A 25561-nucleotide genomic window follows, 5' to 3' on the forward strand; every position below is an offset into this window, starting at 1 on the left:
TGGATGCTTATTCCTCAGAGGAAAAATATTAGCAAATGTTTTTAGTAGTTTGCAAATGTTTTTATTGCTTTGCATCGAAAACGCATGGGTTAAGGAAATAGATTCATTCAATTGTATTCTTTTTTTTTTTCAAGCAATAAAAAAATCTATTTTTTGAGGATTATCTTTTTCAAATTATAAAATTTAAATACATACATTTTCATTTATTTTCTCTATCTTGTATATTGACCTATTTTTTTTAGTTGGGATTGTCTTATACAAAATACTAGCCTGGGTGCCCGGCATTGCCCGGGTGTTGGAGGTGTTTGTTGATCAAAAACTCTGGTAGTAAGAAGGCAGGCTCGAACCCGTACCGCGTTTATCGCTAAACCGAAAGTGGCGAAGGTTTAAATTAAGGCTATTCAATTGACAAAAGGGCATGATTTTCGAAAATATCGGCGTAAAAACATCTTCTTGTTGTAAAAAGTGCCTAGGTGAGGGTGAAGGAATTAATAGTTTTAATATTTGTCGTTCGAAGTGTTGAGCTCTAAAACGATATCTATCTCGTGATAACCCATCGCCTGTGTCGAAAGTTTTAGGCAAACATACAAATATACATACATATACATACATTCATGTAAACAGACAGCGAGATTTATAATATAGAAGATTACACGTAACAATAATTTGTATAAGAGAAACCCACTGAATTTGTATCAGTAGATATATTCATTTCATTATTCTGAAGCGCATATATATATGTATATATATATATATATATATATATATATATATATATATGCGTTTGACATATTAGTGTCGCTTGTAACACAACGAGTAAAAGGCAAAAAATAATGCCCTAGTTTACAGTCATTTGGAGGCTAAAGTTTTGCTCATCAGTATATAAAATATTAAAAACGTAATAAAGAAATGTTCAATACCTCTACTCCATCATGGCGAAAACAAAAAACGAGAAACTTTACTCAATGATTGTATTGATAGATTAAATTCCAAATATCGTACGCATTTCCAAATTCGATAAGTTCGTAATTTACATTCATCTAAAATGTATGATTCCCAAAATGAAAATAATGCTCCGAATAATACATTAGTAATATTTCATCTATAAAATTCCTAAACAAAATACCAGGAGAAAAGTCTGGATTGCTTATGAATACGTTTCTCGTTTTGGTGATACAGCATCTATAATCTAAGTTTGCCGTTTTTCTCATTCCTGTATCGTTTGTGTTGTGCCTTCTTAATTCTAAAGACTTATCCGTATAGTTCTGAATAGCAATTCTCTCCAGATCAATCGTTGAATTTTGTTTTCCCGCTTATAACGATCTCTATGTAATTACTGTTTCTTTCGCCGTTTGTGATGGATTGTTCCATTAGCGATGACAAGATGTTCTTTAGTTCCGGCAGAGGTTTGTGCTTTTATGAGCTAATGAGAGTTTCTAAATCAACTTCAAATCTGTTCAAGGGGCGCACGTCGACGCATCGACAATTCATCATTCAACCAAGTTGGCATCGTTCGAATCTGGCTTCGTTCCAATGTGGGAATACTACATCAAGTGTTCCATATCAGTTTTAATGTACAGAAAGCAACATTACAAGTCTTTATTTTAAAGTAAAGAGCTTATCTTTAAGGATCCGGAATTTTTAGATTGATTTTAATGAAAAGATTTATATTGACTAAAACAGACCAACTAAAATTAGCGAAGGATCCTTGCCCCCCCCAAAAAAAACATAGATGCTTGGAACAGTATCAGAAAAAAAGATACCGTGTTTTAGAATTCGTATTATTTGGATATTCCGGACTACTCTTCACATTGTACATGTAACTCCCACAGCGTTTAAAACGATAGAACCTGCGACCGCCTTCAGATGTATCTTGTCGAAATCAGAAATCTTTTTCACTCGAAAATATGCACGGAATTTCGAACTAACCCCTTTATTTGATCAACAAGAATAACATGTTCTCATTCCGTCAGCCAGGACTGAGTAACACGTTTAACTAATTCGTAGTTATAATCGTAGTTATCGCCCACACTGTAAACTAAATCTTTTAATGCCATTATTAGTGTCGTTTATGACTGAATTGACTTAATATTTTATCCGGTACGTCACCTTGTATTTAATTGTCGTATGAATTCTAGGAGTCCTAAATCTATTCTTGATTTGTAGAAGTCCAATCCCATTATCTATCACGACATCATACGACATATAACACATATAACTATATATATAAATGGTGACTTTATTTATTATTTAAAGTACATTTTTGTAGTGACGAGTAAGCACTTACAAGGATAAATATTGCTGAGTTTTTAGTTGGATGTTGGAACAGTACTATGAACCTATTGCATATTTCAACTTATTCAAGTAAATATTCTATATGTATTTAGTTTATTTATATGTGAACAATTATGTTGTATCATGTAGTAAGAGATTCCCGTGGTAAGTGTTCTGCAAGTTTGAATTTCACAAAAAGAAAATTTTATTTCTGGAAATTCCGTTCGAATTTAGGTAAATAGAGATCGAAAGGGCAGTTCATTTCAGTAGTCGTACACAAGACGAACTCTTGGTGAGAATTTTAGAGATAAGGAAAAAAGAGTGTGATTTGTGTTTATCTTTCTTTACCTAATAAACTTCAAGATATTCTCCATAAACATTGGCTATACTCATTTTAATATTGGTCATATGTTTTAATTTTATATTTGGTGGTTTCATCTTTTTGCTGATGATATTATTCATATACAAATTTGTATCTTGTCAGAAGCGATCGTATACAGATTGTTGTTTATGTACAATATTTGAGGCTAAGTAAATTTTATTTCCATAAACTATATTACCTCAGAACTATTTTATACATACATATATATATGTATATATATATATATATATATATATATATATATATATATATATATATATATATATATATATATAACGGGCAACGCTCGCCACCCAGGCGAGTATATATATATATATATATATATATATATATATATATATATATATATATATATATATATACATATATATATATATATATATATATATATATATATATATATATATATATATACACATAAAGATTTTTATGGGTACACAATTTTATGAAGGAATTTAATAGCACTGGGGGAAATACCATTATTAAAATTGAGGACTTTAGTTTTGACGTTTAATCGATAAACCAACTATGTGTAAGCAAAAAGAACATACCCATAATCTAGAACTTATGGGTGTAGTTTGAGAATGCTTCTCCGTCTCTTCAAACTTCATTTATTAATTACACCCACTCATTCGTTAATTTTGGTCTTTAGACCTCGATATTTTTTTAATCTCTTAAAACCGCCGATGTTACAGTTGAAAAGAATCGGCCGAAAGATATCTTCATTAATTTAATTCTTTTTATCCCCTTTTTCATACGTTTTTCCCCTTCATTCGGTTCAAATAATTTTCAACTATATACTGGTTTTGGAGATTAGATTTTCAGACTTAAAAAAAAAAAGAAAAACGTCCTCAATTTCAATAATGGCATTTCCCCCAGTGCTATTAAAATCCTTCATATATATATATATATATATATATATATATATATATATATATATATATATATATATATATATATATATATATAAGCCTGGGTGGCCAGCGTTGCCCGGGTGGTTTGATGTGTGTGTTGAGCGACAAAAAAAAAGAGGTGGTTGTAGGCAGGCAGGCTCGAACCCGTATCGCGAATGAAGAAAAGAACATGAAAAAACGTGACGTCTTTGCTGTTTAGCCCATCGCCAAACCGGAAGTGATGTAGGTTTCAATAAGGGTAGTCAATCGAAAAGAGAGGATGGCTTTCGAAAACATCGGCGAAAAAAGGCCCAGTTGAGGATGAAGTGATTAATGTTTTTAGCCAATTGTTCCGTATTTGTCGTCCGAAGGGTCGGCTTCACAACGACACCAATTTCGTGAAAATCCGTCGCCCATCGAAAGTTTTAGGCAGACAAACATACGCACATAGATATACATACATTTACACAAAGAGGTGAGATTTATATTCTAGATTATATTGGGCGCAATATACTAGCAATGATTTAAAATGTTTTTAAAAAGTCATTGGTTTCAAGTAGAATATTAATAGTATGCAATCATTCATTTGGTAGGTTTGGGTCGTGCTTAAGCATACAATTTTAACTATTTGTCAGATATGTTAAAAGAATACAATCTACTAGGAGATGACCCATCCTCAGCCCTGTAAAATAATTTCCTTAAACTGAACAATAAATCGCTACATTTATGTCCTCTTATTAAGATAAAAATCAACATATATTACACCTGCTACAACAAAAAAGGAATTAACTGGGCATTTTTTTGGACCTTTGAAATGCCCGGTTTATTTAAAACTACCGTGGATTGGGGATAAGAGTAACAGACTTTCCAAACAGATTCACAGAAGTGGTCACGACTGCTTCTATTCTGTGTCCTTTCGTTTGGTATACACTACGAGACCTGCTTTTCCTTTTTTAGCAAGGATTGTTTGCCTTACATCCAAAATAGCAATATTGTGTATCAATTTAAATGCCAATGCGTAGCTGGTTATGTTGGGCGAACATCCTTTCATCTTTTGACTCGTATAAAATCAGACAAGGGAAGATGGGATCTGATGATCTCCCTCCTTCTGCAGCCTTATACTCTGCTATTGGCCAGCATTTAGTTGATAACCCATGATGTGCCGATAGATATATAGCATGATAGAGTAGACTCCAGAAACCATTTAAAAAATGTGGAGTCTTTCTCTATCGCGGTGCGTAAACCTTCTTTGTGCCGGTAAAAAGAAACAACGAACGCATTGTTTCTCTTTGGGAAACTTTGAATATTTTCTCTCGCTTTTTTTCCTCCCCTCGTTGTGCCAATATTTTAATCGTTTTTAAACGACAATAAATGTAATTTTAGTTTGCCCTCGTACTTTTGGCACATTCAATAGTTCCCCATTAGAACTCCTTAAACTTTCGAGATAATATTATTTCGTTACACTATCGATTTTCCCCCTGGCGAGATGATAGCCGAAAGAGCTCTAGAGAAAATTCCGCGTATTTTATTTAAAGCTTTATACAAAGTGTGTACCTCCAAACCTTTATATATATATATATATACATATATATATATATATATATATATATATAAGTAATAAAATATATAGATAGCATTCAAGCTACACCGAATATTCCGCGTTTCATTCTCGTGAGGACCGTAAGGCTTATAACTTATTACCTAGCTCTACCTATGTGTTGAGCACTGTTGAAGTAAATACTGAAAATTTACGCATAAAATTATATTTTCGTATATTAATTTGTGTGATTAAATGAAGTAGTCATGTATATATATATATATATATATATATATATATATATATATATATATATATACATACAAACACACACACGCACATATGTATATATATATATATATATATATATATATATTAATAGAATTGTTAAAGAAATTATTATTAATTGATTCATCTCCTTATATTGGGATAAACATATTGGCTAGCGAAATAACAAACTGCCGCTAACGTATAAAGCAATGCTCTTTGTGTAAATAAATAAAGCTTAGACGTTTGGAAAACGTTTAAAGATTTAAATTTCTCATTCCCATCTTAGTAGCAGCCAAATAGCGTAATTTCGCATACACATCTAAGCTATCACACTCACACACACGCACACACACACACATATATATGTATATATATATAAATATATATATATATATATATATATATATATATACATGCACATATATATGATTTCAACTAAATTGCTCTACTAAATGTTCGTAAGTGTATTTTTTGTATTGTCTTGATTGCTGTCTTCAAGATGCAGTGGCTCTCGCTGGCGATATTATTTGTTTGTTTGTTTATTTTTTGTTTGTTTTTTGTTTTTTCTCAATTAAAACGAATTTCTCCTTTTTGCTGCTTATTTTCTATCTGTTAATTAGAAAATCTCACTTTTAATAAGAATTTCGATTTAAATTAACTAACAGCTGGGAGCTGTTTAATTGTTATTATTTTAGGATCGGACTTGAAGACACGATTTTATTTTTATTTTTTTTGTACGCCGATCATTAATCAATAATAATGGCTGCGTTTATCTGTCTTTGTCTAGGTACAAAAATCATTGGTTTCAAGCAGAATATTAATAGTATGCAAGCATTCATTTGATAGGTTTGGGTCGTGCTTAAGCATACAATTTTAACTACTTGTCAGATATGGAAAAAGAATATAATCTATTAGGAGATGACCCGTCCTCAACCCTGTAAAATAATTTCCTTAAACTGAACAATATATCCATACATTTTTGTCCCCTTACAAATATAAAAATCAACATATATTACACCTAGAACAACAAAAACGATAACAACCACAGCAACAACAAATAATAATAATAATAATAATAATAATAATAATAATAATAATAATAATAATAACTAGCGGGACCTGTGGAAACTCCACAGGGGACTCATTCATATGTAATATATTGATGTTGGCATTCTTTAGATATGCAGTGTAAATGGAGACGCTCTGATATTATTGTAGCCTTTTTGCTAAAACTGCAAAAGTATTAATCTAAGCTAGCATAACACCCGGGCAAAGCCCGGTCGTAAAGTACGCTTAATATGATGTTTTAATTCTTGCAGATTCCGTATATATTATAATAGAGTTACTGTTTTATCGATTTTTATATATTATAAAGTTGCGATTTCAGAAATAAAAAAAATATGTATCCATATGACTTGGGTGTTTTTGCTTGAATCGAAACCGAAATAAAAACTTAAGAAAGATATATATATATATATATATATATATATATATATATATATATATATATATATATATATAAATATATATATATATATACTGAGTTCCTTTAGCTATGATCAAAACCAAAACTTATGAAGAATTCTTGATGAAATTATTTATAAATAAATAGATGATTTACGTATCATCAGCTATAACCGAAACCGAAACCAACACTTATGAAGAATTCTTGATAAAATTATTTACCACAAGAAATAGAGGAACATAACAATTAAACGACTCGAATGTAAGCGTAACACACAAAACAACACACACAATATCGTATTAATATATAGATAATAATAATAATAATAATAATAATAATAATAATAATAATAATAATAATAATATATTGTATTGGCTGCGTCGATTGGCATCACACCAATTACTCGAGAAGTGTCAATGAGTATTAAAATACCGAATAGAGAAAGCACTAACCAGATCTCCACTGGAGAAATGCGGTGAATCAAAATGAATGATCCAAATGAATTATCCTAATTGTATGCCCAATAAAACCGTCTTTTAAAAAATACAGAGAACATGAAAATATTGGAAAGCTTCTATTAATATCTAATACGTAATATTGTAAAATTTAGCAAAAAAACAAAAAAAACAACGAGGTGAGGTTTAAAAATCCAGGCTTTCAACGTGTTCTTACCCTTGGCTCACAATATTATGTGCCACAAGGTCAGCAAAGTGGTGTGTAAAGCAAGCTCCCCTAAAGGAGAGACACTCTTGCCTAGAAAAAATTGCTTGAGCATCTCCGTCGGCATTCCCCGGTCGGAGCGCTTACAATCTGTTAGTTACAAATTGAACTATTCTTTAACACGCTGCATGAGATTTCTCCGAGCTTTACTTGATAAATCCTTAAAATTTTGGACTTTTTTTTAAAATTTAACTACTTATTATTTTTATTTTTTCTCTTCATTTTCCCTCGCATATATAGGGCGTTTCCAAACTTGTTTTACAGGTATTACAATTGTTGTAGACTCTTGAAAGATAACCATGTTTTTGCCATGGATCTTATTAGGTGACTAACTAATTTTTATTTTTCAGATCCTAATTAACAGGTAAAGAGACGTGAGGCCAGTTTTGGAGTACGATATGTAATACAATTCTGTTTTAAACTTGGAAATATTTTCACAGAAATGTACGGAATGCTTCACACTGCTTTCGGGACATCTTGCATGAATCGAGCATCAGTTTGTTAGTAGCATAAGAGATTCAACGAAGGCAGGGATTTTGTGAAAAATGATGAAAGATATGGGAGGAATAAAGAAATCAGAACTTCAAAGTTGATTGGTTAAATAAAGACTTTCATAGATAATGCTCGTCCTGTGTCTCCGAAGACAACATATACACAGTGTGACGTCAGTGTGGGAACTGGTTTACAATTATTAGCAGATAACTAAAATTGTGATGGATTTGCGCGAACTTTATTCCAAAGGTGTTCTATCCTTGTCACAGTTTATTTGACCAAAATTGGCATCAAGACAGTCTAGTCAATAGTCCAGACATTGCTTGTTGTGGTTCTTGGTTAGTTCCTAAGACAATTGAGAAGATAAAAAGGCCGTGACGAGGGTCATTGACACACTTACACAAGAGGAATTTCAGGACTTGTTTGAACGGCGCAACAACTTCATTGCAAGCTGGGGAGATTACTTCGAAGGGGACTAGAGTTCTATGTGTGGACTATCATTAAAGGTGTCCATACGAAAAAGTATGGTAACTTATTTAAGATACCTAGTACCTATGTATATGATAATCACTTTACAACTGATGACTTGTTCTTTATTTGTGAATTTGATACAACTCCCTTTTACGTAGTTTTTATACTCCAGTTAATGGTTGGTTATTTCATATTTTTTCGATAATATTTATATATATAGTTGTAATTCTATTCATACGTATATATTCATATATACACATATAAATATATAGAGAGATTGAGAAATCGGTCGACGTAAGGTGATAACAAGAATCAAAGCTGATTATTACGGAGACAGGATATGTCTAGTGACCTTAGTCTTTAAAAAATCAAGGCTCAAGTGAACAGCTAGTGAGCAGTCATTGAAATGAAGCTACTGGAATATGTAGCTGTATTACAATAAGATATTGAAACAACGAATTCATGGAGATCTCTAGATAAACGATTCAAACGATTTGGAAATATCAAAAGCTGTATGATGGAGTAGGTCCACGGATCCGACAGCTCTTGCATTCCATCTAGTTTTCAGCTTGCTCGATCTCGTCCTGCCGCTCAGTCATGCTGGGTAAGAAAAAATAGGTTTGCTGCCCGTGTGCAAACGATATTCACTTTAAACAAATTCTCAGCAGGAATCATCTATCATCTTTAAGGTGATCGGATAGTGTGTCGTTTCGACATATATATAGAAAACATATGTATGCATATATACATATATATATATTTATAAAATAGACGAATATTGGCTGGAGAGAGTTTGATAAGGATATCTAAAACTTTCCTAACTATCGGGCTTGAAACCGACGGTACCAATGACTTGTCTCATATAACAACTTTCTGTATAAATAAAATATAAATACGCTCTTACATTTCAGATTTTCCTTTTAATTGAGCACTCTGCTGGATTTCTTTTTCCAAAAAAACTAATCATATATATATATATATATATATATATATATATATATATATATATATATATATATATATATATATACTTACTGTAAACATTGGCGGTCGGAAGGACTAATCACATACTATTCAAAATACACCGATTATACTAACTTGTTATGAAATATGACCACATGTTGGATTTAGGGAAACATGAAACACATCTATCTTGGTTTATGATAACCAACCGCGAAGTAACCCATAACTTAAAAAATAACTGCCATAGTTTAAATAACCTGCTCTTAAACGTAACTGTTCTCAGCTAATAATAATTGGAATAAAATTAAATATAAATTAAATATAAAATATATAAATCAATTTTAAACAATATTCACAATAGAACAACAAAACGATTCTATTAAAAAAATTGATAACATGGAACTGATTATTATAACATATTTTCGTAAATTCAATAAGACAATGAACTTATTCCTTGAGTGTAGATTTCCTTTGAATAAATTGTGTATGCAGAAATCAGGCTGGAATATAAGTGTATATAAATTTATTTTCAGCATGAAAAATAATCTGAAACACATTTTACCTTTATTTATTATGAAAAAAAAAAAACAGATATAGAATGCGGCTATATTATAATATATATATTTGTTGTGTAGTGTGAGAATATATTGGGGATACATGTAACGAGGACTTACACAGAGGATGTTAATGACATTTATATAGATTACACACACGACGCCGACTGTGACAATTCTTGGGAAAGACATTTATAACAGTTCTTTGTTCATGACGACTGTGATGATAATTCTTGAGGACTTCCTATTATTAATACAGATTGGGAGATATGATGCAACAGTTATTAACGCATATAAAGGACAGGAGATCCATTATTACGATAAAAGAGCCACATTACTTTACAAAATAGAGTTCATTTATAGGTGAATATACAAAACACATTTACCTTTTCGGTTGAAAAGACGACACGAAAACAGCAGTTACAAATTTATTGATGATTTTTTATAACTCATCCGACCGATTTGCGATGTCAGGAATTCAAACCTGTACAACTACATGGTCTCTCTTCTACTCGTAGCTTCCCAGTCTCAAACTGACTCTATTACTGTGTGTGATCTGCCGCGATTATCTGATTCACTCTAACTTGTAACCCTCGATCCATATATTGATAAATCTCTTTTATATATGACGTAAGAAGTGTGTTTCCCAACGTGACTAGCTTTCACGTTGATTTACATATGTCTGTCCAAACATACGTTTGGCAAACAAAGAATTCCCTATTCTAATTATTTAATATCTAACCTATTTTTAAACAATATTTTTAACTCGCATTGCCCATTCTTTTAACTGACATATTTAATTCTCAGTCATTCTAACAAAATAGACAATCGCTTTTTTTCGATATAAATACTATTAAGAATTAGAAATGGACTGCATTCCTAGGATTTAAATTATCCACTTGTCTACTGGATTCGATTCTATCCTTATACTAATATCATTTTCACTTATCTAGTCTGCCTTCTTACCTACACGAGAAGTGGACAACAAACCTAAAGTAAGTTTGCCATCATATAAAAATGTAAGTAAATTTTTGCATATTTTATTGGGTGGAGAATATATATTTTTTACCAGTTCTCATAAGATTTAAGCCGTAGAATAGTATTAAAATCCCCACAAAGCTTGGAAATATTCAGTTACTTTATATTAAATTTTGTTACCAGTATATGTAAATATATATCCATATTACTGTCCTGGAAATGCTATAGGGGGGGGACAGCAACATTTACCTAAAGCAGCAAAAATAATGCTGACCTGCCAGGACACGATATATATACAGGCGTAAGCAAATTTGATCATATTTCATTGGTTTGAAAATATAGCTTCTTTTTATCAATTGTCATAAAAATTAATTAATAGAATAATATTCTTATCTTCAAAAAATCTGCAGATTTTCATGTATTTTTGTTGCATAAAACTAAATAAATTCCATTAAATTTTTGTTGCATAAAACTAAATAAATTCCAATATTGAATTTTGCTACAGGTGTATCTACACTTGTAACCAATAATAATAATCTAGAAAATAGAAATTTTAAGTTAAAATTAACAAAAGTTCATGGAAAAATAGTGAAAAATAGATTTCTTCCTTCTTTTCACTCTTGGCACATTTTTTTGCTGATGAGTGTATATATATATATATATATATATATATATATATATTATTTATTTATTTATTTTTTATTATTTTTAAAACTGTAATTTATGTAATGTATGCAAGTGTGTATATCTGTAGATATACCACATTTCTTGGCAATTTTCTGTTCCAAATCACAGCGATTGTTGATAAGAATTAAACAAATAACGACTCACTGGAAAAGTAATGACCTGAATTGTGTAGTGTGTTGTTACATTTATCTTTAAGATCTCATATTAAGGGGATCATCGATAGGCTTTTTTGGCATATTTTTATAACCATAAAGGGTTTCAATCATAGTCATTTGTTTTCATAGTTTTGCATATGAATTACAAAATATTTGATGTTTCTCCAAAACCTCTTGTCTTGATGGAAGGGTAAAACTTGCTGCTATTGTTTCAAATGACTTGAATTAACAGACGGAAGAGACTTGATTTCAAATATCCCTCTTATGCGATATCCCCTTTTCTTTTCTTTTCCGTACATAAAGTAAAATTCACAGTATATAAGGATTATTTGATAATTGAAGTATTCAGAATCGTACCCCCCTTTTTAAAAAAGATGGAGATATATGAGAAATTTTAAAAATCAAGTCTCTTCTTATGTTATTTGAGATCATTTGAACAATAGAAGCAAGTTTTAGCCTCCCCTCTATAAATTCCAGATTATATATATATATATATATATATATATATATATATATATATATATATATATATATATATATACTAAGAGACATTAGTTGTAAAAACATACTATATATATATATATATATATATATATATATATATATATATATATATATATATAAAGAGTAAGAGAGGAAGAGAGAGAGAAATGTTCGATTAAGTATTTAGTTCTTCTGATGCCTGGGGTGATTCGCTATATTCGCTAGGCTATCTTCAATTTTTTCCACTAGTAGGTTTCATATCATTGCGCCAAGTGATAGTTTTTTGTTTTTGTTTTATTTTAATATTTAATCAAGCGTTTCGATCGTCTTCAAGAGTTGTTATTACGATAGTTAAGGGTATATATAGTAAATGTGTTTATGTGTTCTATTCTCTTATTTATTGTTATTAATTTTTAGTTGTCTGGCTGTACTATATTATACACTATTTCCTAATCATTCAGATATGTATACTATTTATTAGTATTTACACATTAAATGAAGCCTCGATCACTACCATCGCAAAAAAAAAACATCCTTAGATTACTAGTCGAAAATGCTTGAGCAAATGTCCAAAAAATATAACATGGTGTTATAATATACAACCTGCTATCCGAAGCAAAAAGAGGTTACGCACTGATTAGAGCGAACTACTGTAAAAAAATTAAAAAGCAATCGTTTTCAATCGGACTGATCAAGATAACGATTGGCTGCCGATGGTAGTAATCGTGACACCCTGCACTGAAGAATCCCAAAAGGATGAAACACTAGTGTCTGTAGGTATTTAATTATTATAGTAAAAAAAATAATTATGACAGCCCCTTTAAGAAATTCGTTTCTTATCGTTGAGCACTTTCAGTTGAATTAAAAGTCGGTCAATTTAGCTCTTATGCGTAGATCATCGTATAACGATTTGATCACTGTCTGTCTGACGTAATGAACATTTAAATTAAAAATGTTTAAAATTCAACGCTATTTCACACGGTTAATGGTAGCCGAATGGATACGGCCTCCGCTAATCGAGCCAGAGATGTCTCGTGTCGCGGGGTTCGAATCGTTCGACTGGTAGTAATCGTGACACCCTGCACTGAAGAATCCCGAAAGGATGAAACACTAGTGTCTGTAGGTATTTAATTATTATAGTAAAAAAATAATTATAAATATATATGTATATATATATATAACTACTTTCTTTAATCATATAAATTAATACACGAAAGTATACATTTATGCGTAAACTTTTAATATTTACTTTAACAGTGCTCAATACGTAGGGAGAGCTAGGTAGTAATTAATAAAATATATATGGTAATTAAGCTACACGGAATATTATTCGTTTCATTTGTGCTAGGATTCGTCAGGCTTATGCGAGGAGTGGTGGTTCTCTCACGTTTGTATATACGCACATTCTATTGAGTTTTTAGTTAGCCAATAAGCATTAATGAGCAGGCACTTACAGGACAAAAACTCAGTTGCCCTCCCGTTCAGCTCTTCCTTGGTGTGTGCTATTTCAGCGGGGAGCGTACATATCAAGTGTCTGGCCTATTTTAAACCTAGGCGTTGTTAAATGTGTGTTTTAAATAAAAGTATGTTAGTTTATATATATATATATATATTTATATATATATATAATTTAAGGTTGCTATTTTCCAAAAGTAGGGTTACCAATGACATATAACGAGGTTCATACAAGAGTGCTTAATACAGAAGTAGCCTTCTTTTCGTAGAAAATGTTGAAGGCCCCTAATGTGAAAGAATAAAAAAAATTATCATAAAAGAATTCAACATAATTAACCTTAAAGTTGAAATTACCACGAACATTAAAATAGTTCACTTCCTAGATGTCACACTCAACCTGAACAAAGGAATTTATGAACCCTATAAGAAAGAGAACAGTAACCCTTTATATGTCCATCCCCTCTCTAACCATCCTAAAGCTATAATTAAACATATACCTACATCCATTAGTAGAAGAATTAGCTCAAACTCCTCATTCAAAGAAATATTCAATAAACACAAACATTTTTACAACAAAGCCCTAGTTAACAATAAATATAAGGAAACCAAATAATAATATATAGAACACTCAAGTTAATCCACTCCAGGGTTCCTTAGGCATAAGCCTGAGGAATCCTAGAGTGGATGAAACGCCGAATATTCAGTGTAGCTTAATCGCCATATATACTTTATAAATTACTAACTAGCTCTACCTACGTATTGAGCACTTTTGAAGTAAATACTTAAAGTTTACGCATAAATCCATACTTTCGTATATTAATTTTATGTGAGTAAATGAAGTAGTTATATATATATATATATATATATATATATATATATATATATATATATATATATATATATATATATTCTGTTAGGAATTGTCCACCACTAAACTGATGATTGCAAAAACATGAAACATTCGAGTATGTAGGTATAAAAAAATATTCTTTTATAGTCATCAAACCATTTAAAGAAGTATTTATGTTGAGAACTGTCTGGAAAATATAAAGTAAGAAAGCAGTCAACTAGCGTTTATGCAACGTTCATGATTTCGATCGTTTGAAACCTCTCGACTGTTTACTGTCAGCGCCCGTGTAAATTGTTTATAGGCTGTGAAATGAATTCTCGTGACAATTGTTCGTGGCCTAGGGGTAACGGCTAAGCAATTGGAGTCAAAGTTTACTCTGTGGCTGGTATATATATATATATATATATATATATATATATATATATATATATATATGTGTGTGTGTATATATATGTATATATGTGTGTGTATGTTACCTAGTCAAGATGGGTGATATATATATATATATATCCATCTATCTATCCCCTACCTATCTATCTATCTATCTATCTATATATATATATATATATATATATATATATATATATACACACACACACACATACACGCACATACACACACACACACATATATATATATATATATATATATATATATATATATATATATATATACAGAGGCTGCAGGAAGTTCGAGTCTTCTAAACCATGTCTAGGTCCCCTTCTACAACATTCTGTAAAGTGTTTAATATATATATATATATATATATATATATATATATATATATATATATGTATATTACACTAAATTATATTATATTTCAATATAAGGTTGTGCTGCTTATAAACGCGAACAAAAACACACCTGTAATTTTGTTCAAATTTGACAGTTATAACTCAAAATTATCTACAATGATCACTAGCAAGATGGACCATATATTACTGAAAAACATCGATTATGATTACATACATTTACTTACACATGAATATGATTATATTATTTTCTGGCTTCTGCTCTGCAATATTCTTTATCATTTTTTTGAAGTTTATTCTTTTACCGGCATTGTTTTTTTTTTCTTAATAAAAGGGGCGGCAACTCTATTTTCTCATTGAAAAGGCGAGCAAACACTTTATTTCTCTTCGGAAAATATCAAATATTGCATCGGATAAAGATAGAAAACATTAAAAAATAGATATATAATTCGATGCTCATGCAGGATAAGCGCTGTTGGTATTTTCTAGGCGATTTCTCCTTGCCAGTACCAAATGGGTGACCATTTGGGAAGGCGTGATGCTCTATGTACCGCGAAGTAAAATACCTGGTTGAGAAACTGGCGCGGTCTATCCTTCTCTGGAGGGTAGATGGAACTCTCTTAAACCGTGGCAGCCACTCTGTCTAGTGATGACCTCACGATAAAAATTTCCTTGATAACCCGGCGAAGCATCAACTATTCAGCTGCCGACAAGATTTGAATTATCTTACAAACTCGTTTAGTGAGTTCAATCTTGGCTATTTTTGATTATTTGGGAATCCTCACTTATCAGGGCTTGAACCCCTCGAGGATAAAGTTTAATGAATGTAAGGTGGCAGTGTAGTAATCGTTACTGGTGTAAATTGTGCAGAATTTGATTATTTATGCAGGTTGCTCAACAAAACTTGTTTACATTGGATTTGAGCGCTATCATGTTGTATTCAACCAGGGGGTAGGCTAGGGGAACAGTGTACCACATGTGGGTAGTTCATGGAAATGAGCTCTGTTCATATACTATGCTATATTGTAATGTTGAACTCATTAAAGTTGGTTGTATATGTGTTTGAATGTAATGATCGAACAAGCACAAACATTACCTATCATCACGCATACGTGAGTTCTGTTAAGCTTAATACCATTCCACGCTTTTCGTCATATTGTAAGGAATAGTGTAGAATGTGGTTGTTCGTATCATATCATCTCAAACAATACGTCAGCTTTTTCTGAGAATAGCTTTGTATCCGTTCTCTGGTCATGATATTATCCTCTCAAAGACAACACTGTGTCTATATATGGGATTGAGTAGTGATATATTCGCAAATATATGCGACATAATCGCATATTTTTGCTGCTGACAAAGTTTAATAAGTATTATTTGTGTTGAATCTGTCCATAATGGTGCCAACGTTTATTGTGAAATTATGATATTTTAATTTATATCATATCAAAGCAGAAATATGGGAACTTATGAGCGGCGTGAAATAAGTAATGCCCCTGACCCACTTCTCATAGGAGTAGAGCAACGAAACTTGGCAAAGTTATTAGTCTTTCTCTACATAAGAACCACCCAGATGTATGCATTTCTCCCATCGTTTGATGCAGCTCTGGAGACCGTTTTTGTAGAACACACCAGGTTCACGTCGTGACATCAGAAATCACGGCTGCATAATCTGGGAAACGCTTTCCTTTCAAAAACAGCTTCATGGCTGGGATGAGGTGAAAGTCAGAGGGTGCAAGGTCGGGAGAGTAGGGAGGATGGCGTGGTTTCATAACCACACGCCCGTGTATCTGATCTCGCGACATGCGAGTTGCGAATTGGAACGTTGTCCTGCAGGAGGAGGGTACCTTTGCTGATCTTGCCCCGCCCCTTGATTTTGATAGCTTCCATTAATTTCCTCAAAAGTGAAGCATAATAGGCTCCTGTAATTGTGGTACCCTTTGCCAGGAAATCTGTCATCACTACTTTGTCCTGGTCCCAGAAGACCGTGACCATGACCTTGCCAGCGGAGGGCTGCACTTTTGCCTCCTTTGGAGGTGGTGAGTCCAAGTGCTTCCACTGCATTGACTGGGCTTTGGTCTCTGGAACATAGTGATGGACCCAGGTTTCATTCTGTGTAATCAGTCTTTTGAAAAACTTTAACTCATCTTCTTGGCACATCTCCAAATTCATCCTGCAGCACTCGACGCGTTCTCGCTTCTGGAATGGTGTGAACAACCTGGGAATCCATCTCGCAGTCACCTTATCCATATGCAAATGGTCACAAATGATAGTGTCCACAGACCATGTACTAATCGTTACATCTTGGGCTATTTGGCGAATAGTAATGCGCCGATCTTACAAAATGGCAGCCTCAACTTGACGGACAGATGCCTCATCAATGGCAGAAGGGGGCGACTACGTCTGAGAGCTGTTTTCACAGACTTCCGGCCATGTTTGAATCAACGATGCCAACGTTTTACAAGGTCATATGATGGGGCATTATCACCATAAATTTATTTCATTTCATCAAATGTCTCCTGTGGTGTGCGTCCTTTCAAATACAAAAACCGGATCACTGCTCGACATTCAACAGGCACCATTTCACACCTGACTCAGTTCAAATACCTGTAAAACAGAAACCACAATTAGTTCAGAGATGTAATTAGCCACATAATCCGTAGAGATATAAATCATTGCACATGCAAAATTTCAGCTAGATCAGACAACTGAAAGTGGGTCAGGCGCATTACTTATTGCACGCCCCTCGTACTGCTAAATATTATTATAAATATCCAGGATTGTGTAATATACTTGATGATTCCGGGAGAAACCTTTTTCTTAATACCAATACAAAGGTGGGGTCGTAAAGCGAGAGAAAAGACACAGTAGTAGTAAAAATAGCAATGTCGCATCAAACCCGCTGAAATGTAAGTCAATGTTTTTTTTTTCTAGTTAAATAGACTAATTATATCTATTTATTTTATTTCAGTTTTTTAACATTGCAGGGATTCATTTATTTAAACCTGGACAGAATAGCGGCTCAATATTTAATTATATGTATTCTTATAAATAACTGATATGGCTCAACTTTCGAAAATCCTCGCCATGGAAAAATTGATTTATTAAATTAATCAATAAGCTGATTCATTATGTTAGATCATAGAAAGAATAAACTGATTTTTGGAAAATTGGTATCCAAAGGAATTGTCTTCAGTGGACTATATTTTTGTTCATACTTTCTTGAACCATTTCCGATTTTTGTGCATTGCTATACTCCTTCATAATTTACCGTATATTTGTTTACCAGTATTCAATGAAACTGTGTTTCTCTCTCTCTTTCTTTCTCTCATATATATATATATATATATATATATATATATATATATATATATATATATATATATATAATAGGAAAACAATGTGTAGGTCTGAAAATTGTTAACTGCTTATTGTTAAAGTTTCTAACGTTTATTTATTTATTTTTTTAAATTGCTGTATTTTTAAAGTTTTTTTTGATAGGTTAATTACCGTAGGCTGAAAAATAGCTGCAAGACCAAAGTTGGATTTTTTTTACTGGGTCCGAGATTTGAGACGCACGAACAACTGTAAATGCTACTTCCTTCCTATGATGATTCAATAAGCATTAAGCACTAGTTGTTGCATGTATGAATAGTACATTTAAGAAATTGAACTCGAGCCGTACCCAGGGAATTGAGAAACAGCGGTCAACTTCAACGAAAACAGATCATTCCGACTTTCGGTTGTTGAATACTCTCATGACTATTTATTGTGAAATCCCGCTGACATAGCTTCATAATACATATTTACTTCCTTTTATTTGTGAATTGCTGTTGGCCTGGAGAAAAAGTCTTAGCCGTAAAGACAAGGTTGCTTTTCGTGACTGGTATCGAATTTTCTGACTTAAAGTAATTAGTAATTCCTTCAGTGATGATTTCATAAACATAAAACCAGATTTTTAGTATAAAATTGATGATATTAATTTAAATATTACACATATACGTGCGTTTGTGTATGTGAATTATCTCAATGTAATCAAAATAATGGCCGAAACCATCTCAAATTTAGCTGCAGAAAGTAACCATATGCATATAACCCTTCTCTCTCTTAATCTCTCCCTATTTCTCTCTCCTTGTCATTGTAAGTTCAATAATCTGTACAATGTTGCTGACCATACGAAATAAAGCAATCGTTTTTTTTAAGCCAGATTTGATTTGCCGGGCAATAATAGAAAACGATTAAATACGTTTTATTTTTCATGGATGCTAAACGATGACAAATATTGAATCATTCTTAAGGGAATGTTATATTGAATTAATGTAAACAATCACGCCGATAATTTAACCTGCGGAAAGAGGACTCATCTTAGAAATATTGACGAGATTTGCAGAATATTCCTTTTATATAAAGAATAATAATCGTTCAAACAAATATGCCTCTAACTTGTTTAATATATCGTTCACCCTTCAATTTAGCAGATTGATTTTGAGTTTTCAACACGTTGAGCTTCAACTAAAATAGCCTAAACAAAAGTGATTAATTTAAAATTATTAGTTTTACTTAACCTTTAAAAGTTTAAAGGTTAAATTACAATTAAAATAAGTAAAATTAAACTTCAAATAAAAATTTTCATTTTTCTATATTTAGTTTGATAAAGATTCTAATAAATAAAATTAGAATTTGACTTGAAAATCTTAAATTTACTTAGAAATAAAAATCAGATAATGATGAATTTAAATTCTACATTATCAAAAGCTTTAATGAATAAATCAATTTCAATTAATAAATTTGACTTGACATTATAAGTGTTTAAATTATAAATATAAGCTCAAAATGACGAAATTAAACCTCAAATTAAACTTTAATAAAAAGCTATAAAAAGTAGACCAAAGCAACGCCCAAATAAAATACTGCATTGCAAATAAAAACATTGAAATCGAAATAAGAAAATACACACAGGAATGAAGATAAAAAACACATTAATGAATGTTATTATAAAATTGAAGCAAGCGAACAAAAGAAGATGTGTTTTAACAGAAACATCTTTCCCTCTAGGTTTGTATATAATGAGGATTATCAGTTGTTTTCACTTCTGAAGTAATCCATTTCGTTAAAATTAAATGTCGTCTGTCAAGTGTGAAAACGCGCCTTTTTAGGGTCTTTCTCATCTTAATTCTTTACTTGTAGAAAATTGTGTTTATCGGTTTTTTTTTGGGGGGGAGGCGTATTTCATTTCTTAGTTTTTTGACTCGTTATATAGTAATATTTTTAGGGAGGTTTATTTCATAAGTATAAAGGAAAAACAACATTATTAACCTGTATTACATGTTTGTTATGATTGCTTTAGTTTATTATTAAGCAATAAAAGACATTACGATACCAATTGTAAAGAAAATATTTTCTATTTCGTTGCAGTAGAAAAAGAAATAACTGAATTGCTTCTTTATAATAGATATATATATATATATATATATATATATATATATATATATATATATATATATATATATATAATTTAAATACGGTACTTTTTGAATATATGGTTATGTTAGCTTTACTCATTAAGGACTACTATAAATCTTCACCGCTCACTCACTTTGCGACCAATTTTCAAGCAATTTTTTACAGTTAATAGGCCACATTCGCAGCTATATTTTGAATAAAATATCAAATTTTCGTTCAGTAAAACAAAAGTTATAATAAAATTACCGTCTTTCTCAGAATGTGTAAGAAATGTAGCAACGGTATTTTTTTGGATGAGCTGTTGGTTACTATAGCGACCAAATCTGTTACGCTACCTTAAATTGGCTGGGAATGGCAGAGATAGTGATGTAACAAGACATTAAAAAATGTCGCTAATAATTCACCGCTATCCAGATCTGTCGCTCAACTGTACTGTGCCTAATATCTCACAAACAAGAAGTGAAACAGAGAAAAAATTATATTTCAATGCAAAGCCTTGAAAAATAATGGATTACATAGAAAAATGCGAGCATGAAAAGTAATATGGTTAAGATGAAGCTTAGAAAATAAAAGGACTTGTTGTTAAAACTATTATCTATATAAAACGTTTATATTTATATAAATACGAGAGCGTGTATGTTATTTTCTGTTTCATGCTTGTATAAGGATCGTTTAATTGTATTTCTATTTCTTGTCATGAATAATTTTATCAAGAATTCTTTAAAGGTTTTGGTTTCGGTTTCGATTATAACAGATGGCACTTCAGTAATGTAATTTTTATTAATAGTTTTATCAAGGATTCTTTATAAGTTTTGGTTTCAGTTTCTATTATGGTTGAAGGAACTCAAGTTATTTATATATATATATGTATATATATATATGTATATGTATATATATATATTATATGTATATATATATATATATATATATATATATATATATATCATAAGATTTTATTTACGTTTCGATTCAAGATAATGTACCCAAGATATATGGATATATAATTTTTTTTTAAATCGAAACTTTATAGAATATAAAAATCGATAGAACATTAACTCTATCTTAATATATACGAAATCCGCACGAATTAAAATATCATATTAAGGGTACTTCACGGCCGAGATTTTCCGGCCGTTCGTGCTAGCTTAGATAAATACTTTTGCAGTTTTACAAAAAAAAAAACACAATGCTATCAGAACGTCTCCATTGACACTGGGCATCTACAGACTCAACATCAAAATATTACATATGAATTAGTCCCCTGTTGAATTTCAACAGGTTCCACTAGTAAATATATAATACAATAGAATTGTGCTTAGAAAAATATGTAGCTGCATCTAAACCATGACTTGACGTGAAAGGAAATGATTGTACGTTTTAAATCCATGTCAGCATTTTTTGTGTAAACAGCGTATAAAGTTTAAGTCTTTCAGCTTAACAAGGTGACAGAAATAAACACATTCTTTTTGGAAATTTTTTTTAAAAAGATTTACTTGCAGGCCTGTTATCATTAACAACTTGAAATACTTGGACAAAAAAAGGAACACGGAAAAGAAACAGAAACACTTAAATCAGAAAATATAGACATTTAAGAAGAACGTCGGAAAATATCAAATATTAACCCTGTAAACGGTACCTCTAAACCCTCCACTTATAAAAAGTTACACACACACATACACACACATAGACACACGCACACACACATACACACACACACATATATATATATATATATATATATATAATTTGAGGTTGACATTATTCGAAGGTAAACAGTGAAATATAACGAGGTTACTAAAAGAGTACTCAACACCGAGGTAGAGCAAGTTACACTTTCAATTTGTCTTTACATAAGCAGTGGTGTGTTGCTAAACAGTCATGACCATGTTTCGGTCTTCTAGTATTTAGTAACTAGAGACCTCTTCAGGCAACAAAGCTTATGTTCAAAAAAGCTTAATCTAAGAAGTAATTCTGAATTCCGCTTTTGAATATAAGCGTTGTTGCCTAAAGAGGTCACCAGGTACTGAATAATAGAAGACCGAAAAATTTCCATGACTTTGTAGCAACACATTGCTGCTTCTGTAAAGACACATTGAAAGTATATATATATATATATATATATATATATATATATATATATATATATAAATATATATATATATATATATATATATTGTGTACAGAAAGTTGTTAGTTGAGAATATTGGCTGAAGAGAGCTTGATAAGGATACTTTAAACATGCCTTATTATCGGGCTTGAAACCGACGGTACCAATGATCTGTTTCAACTAACAACTTTCTGTACACAAAATATAAATACGCACTTAAAATTTGGATTTTCCTTTTAATTGAGCACTCTGCTGGAATTCTTTTTCCAAAAAAAACTAATCATATATATATATATATATATATATATATATATATATATATATATATATATATATATATATATATATATGCGTATGCTTTTAATAAATACCATTGATAGATATGCAATCTTTTATGAAAATAACCAACCAAGGTATTAAATGGTCTACAGGGTTTAGTGGGACAAGAGTAAGTATTTATCTAATAACGCTTTTTTATGTATTCGCTATTCTACCATTTGTGGTCCTTTTTATCTCTAGATTATTTGTACGTACACTTTCAAAAACCTTTCTTATTAATTTGGTGAGTCCAAAAATGTTTTTATACTTTAAATTCTCATTCCTTACTTTATATATATATATATATATATATATATATATATATATATATATATATATATATATATATAAAATAGGTATGGAACGAATAATTACGGAATTGTTATTAACAACTAATTTTTTTTCAGCTAGGGTCGCAGCTAGAATCCGGAAGTTTATTGGTTTAGGCGTTTTCTGCTTAATCCTTACATTTTTTCTGCATTTATAGATCTATTGTTTCTCAGATTTTAAGTCAAATCTAATATTTTACGGCTTTATTTAATTTGAGTTATTATTGAACAAACATTTTGCAATGGGTGATGTCTATATGGCTTAGGCTCCCAAGATTATTCGTATATTTATAATGTTTATTTGGCTTTTTTGTTGTATGTATTAATAATTTGCTGTTTTCGTCATTTTTAAAATTTTATTATTTCGCGATGGATTCATCAAATTTCAAGTTTTATGGAGTGTCAAATAATGTTTATATGTGATTAATACCCTGATTTGTAGTCGTCATTAAAAGTAAAAATTATGATGAATTAGTTTCATTCTTACTTTTGTTAAGCGTGTCGCAACTTAGTGTCATATATATATATATATATATATATATATATATATATATATATATATGTGTGTGTATATATATATATACTACCATGGGTACCCCGCGTTGCCTGGGTTGATATGAAGTGCAATCAGGGGCCTGAAGTTCAGCTGTGCGGAGAACAGGGTTGATTGGGTGCGATTAAGTTATTTATTTATTCCTATTTGTTTATTTACTTATTTACCCATTTATTCATTTATTTTATGTTGGTGTTAGAGAATAGAGTTTTTGGGGTGAGGGGTTCAGGAGTAAGATTTTAAGGCCAAAGCGTATGTAGATGTTAACTTAAACGAGTGTGTGATTCGCCTGTCTACTGCCCGCTTCCAGTCCAAGACTTATATGAGCAAGTGTATTCTTAATTATTTCATTATCTGTTTTATCTTTGTATTTCTATTGTCTCTTCAAAAAGGTTTTGGATTTACCTGGATCTATTGACTATTTCTTGGGCTCCTAAAAATGGAGGGTTATTGGGAATTCATTCTAGTTATTACCTACTAACTAGCAACGATATAACTTTACGGAATGTTATATTAATTATTTGTAAATAATAATATCCACGGATCCTGTGCATGTCTAAGACTATATATATACACGTATCAATATATTGATATATTACATAACTCCCGAGAGTAGATGCACACAGATATTATTTGGGGGTATTTTTTACGTCTATAGTATATAGTGTCGTGCATCATTTAGCGTTTAGATTTCGGCCGCACTTAGTGATTGTGGTATATAAAAGATGTATCAAGATTGAGTTTAGCGATTTTAAAGAGTTTTATTAGAGCGTTACACTATAGTGGAAATATAACCATTGGTTTAAGGGAGAACAAATAGTTAATATTTGTAGTGTATGTTTCTAGTTACTAGATAATTATGGATTTCATTTTTTTTAGGTTAAAGCTGTACCAGATGTTATAACATTTTAGTAGCATCAAAGTAAACAGGTAGGCAGTGAGCAGTACGTACACAACTTACCTGAATTTTAGTTCGATATTTATGTTACAGATGAATATTTTTAATCAAGTTTGGGGGGAAAAGCTATCAGGCTTATAATATACATGCATATGCCAAATATTAATTCCGTAGTGGATGGATTGAGGGAAATATAATGTATTCAAGTATGTAGAAAAATTGTTTGCATGTGTTAGGTGTAGTTAAAAAAACTTTTTCACGTGCGTTGATTTACCAGAGAGGGTATAGTTTCGGATTTAGTCAATGTTGAACTTGAGGAGATTTAGATGTACAGGTGTTTATCCGTCGGATATTTCATGTGGGTCGAGTTGGAGTCGAATTTAATTGGGATTATGGGGAAGTAATTAGCAAGTGAGAAAGCAGATGCGATTTGTAATGCCTACAATTTATTGAGGTTGTGTCTTTTTTATTTAAGAGTTAATACCTATCTTAAAATTTGTGATAAATACTTTTTC

The sequence above is a fragment of the Euprymna scolopes genome, chromosome 24 (assembly GCF_053919585.1).
Source record: "Euprymna scolopes isolate OS-2025 chromosome 24, ASM5391958v1, whole genome shotgun sequence".
NCBI lineage: Eukaryota > Metazoa > Mollusca > Cephalopoda > Sepiida > Sepiolidae > Euprymna > Euprymna scolopes.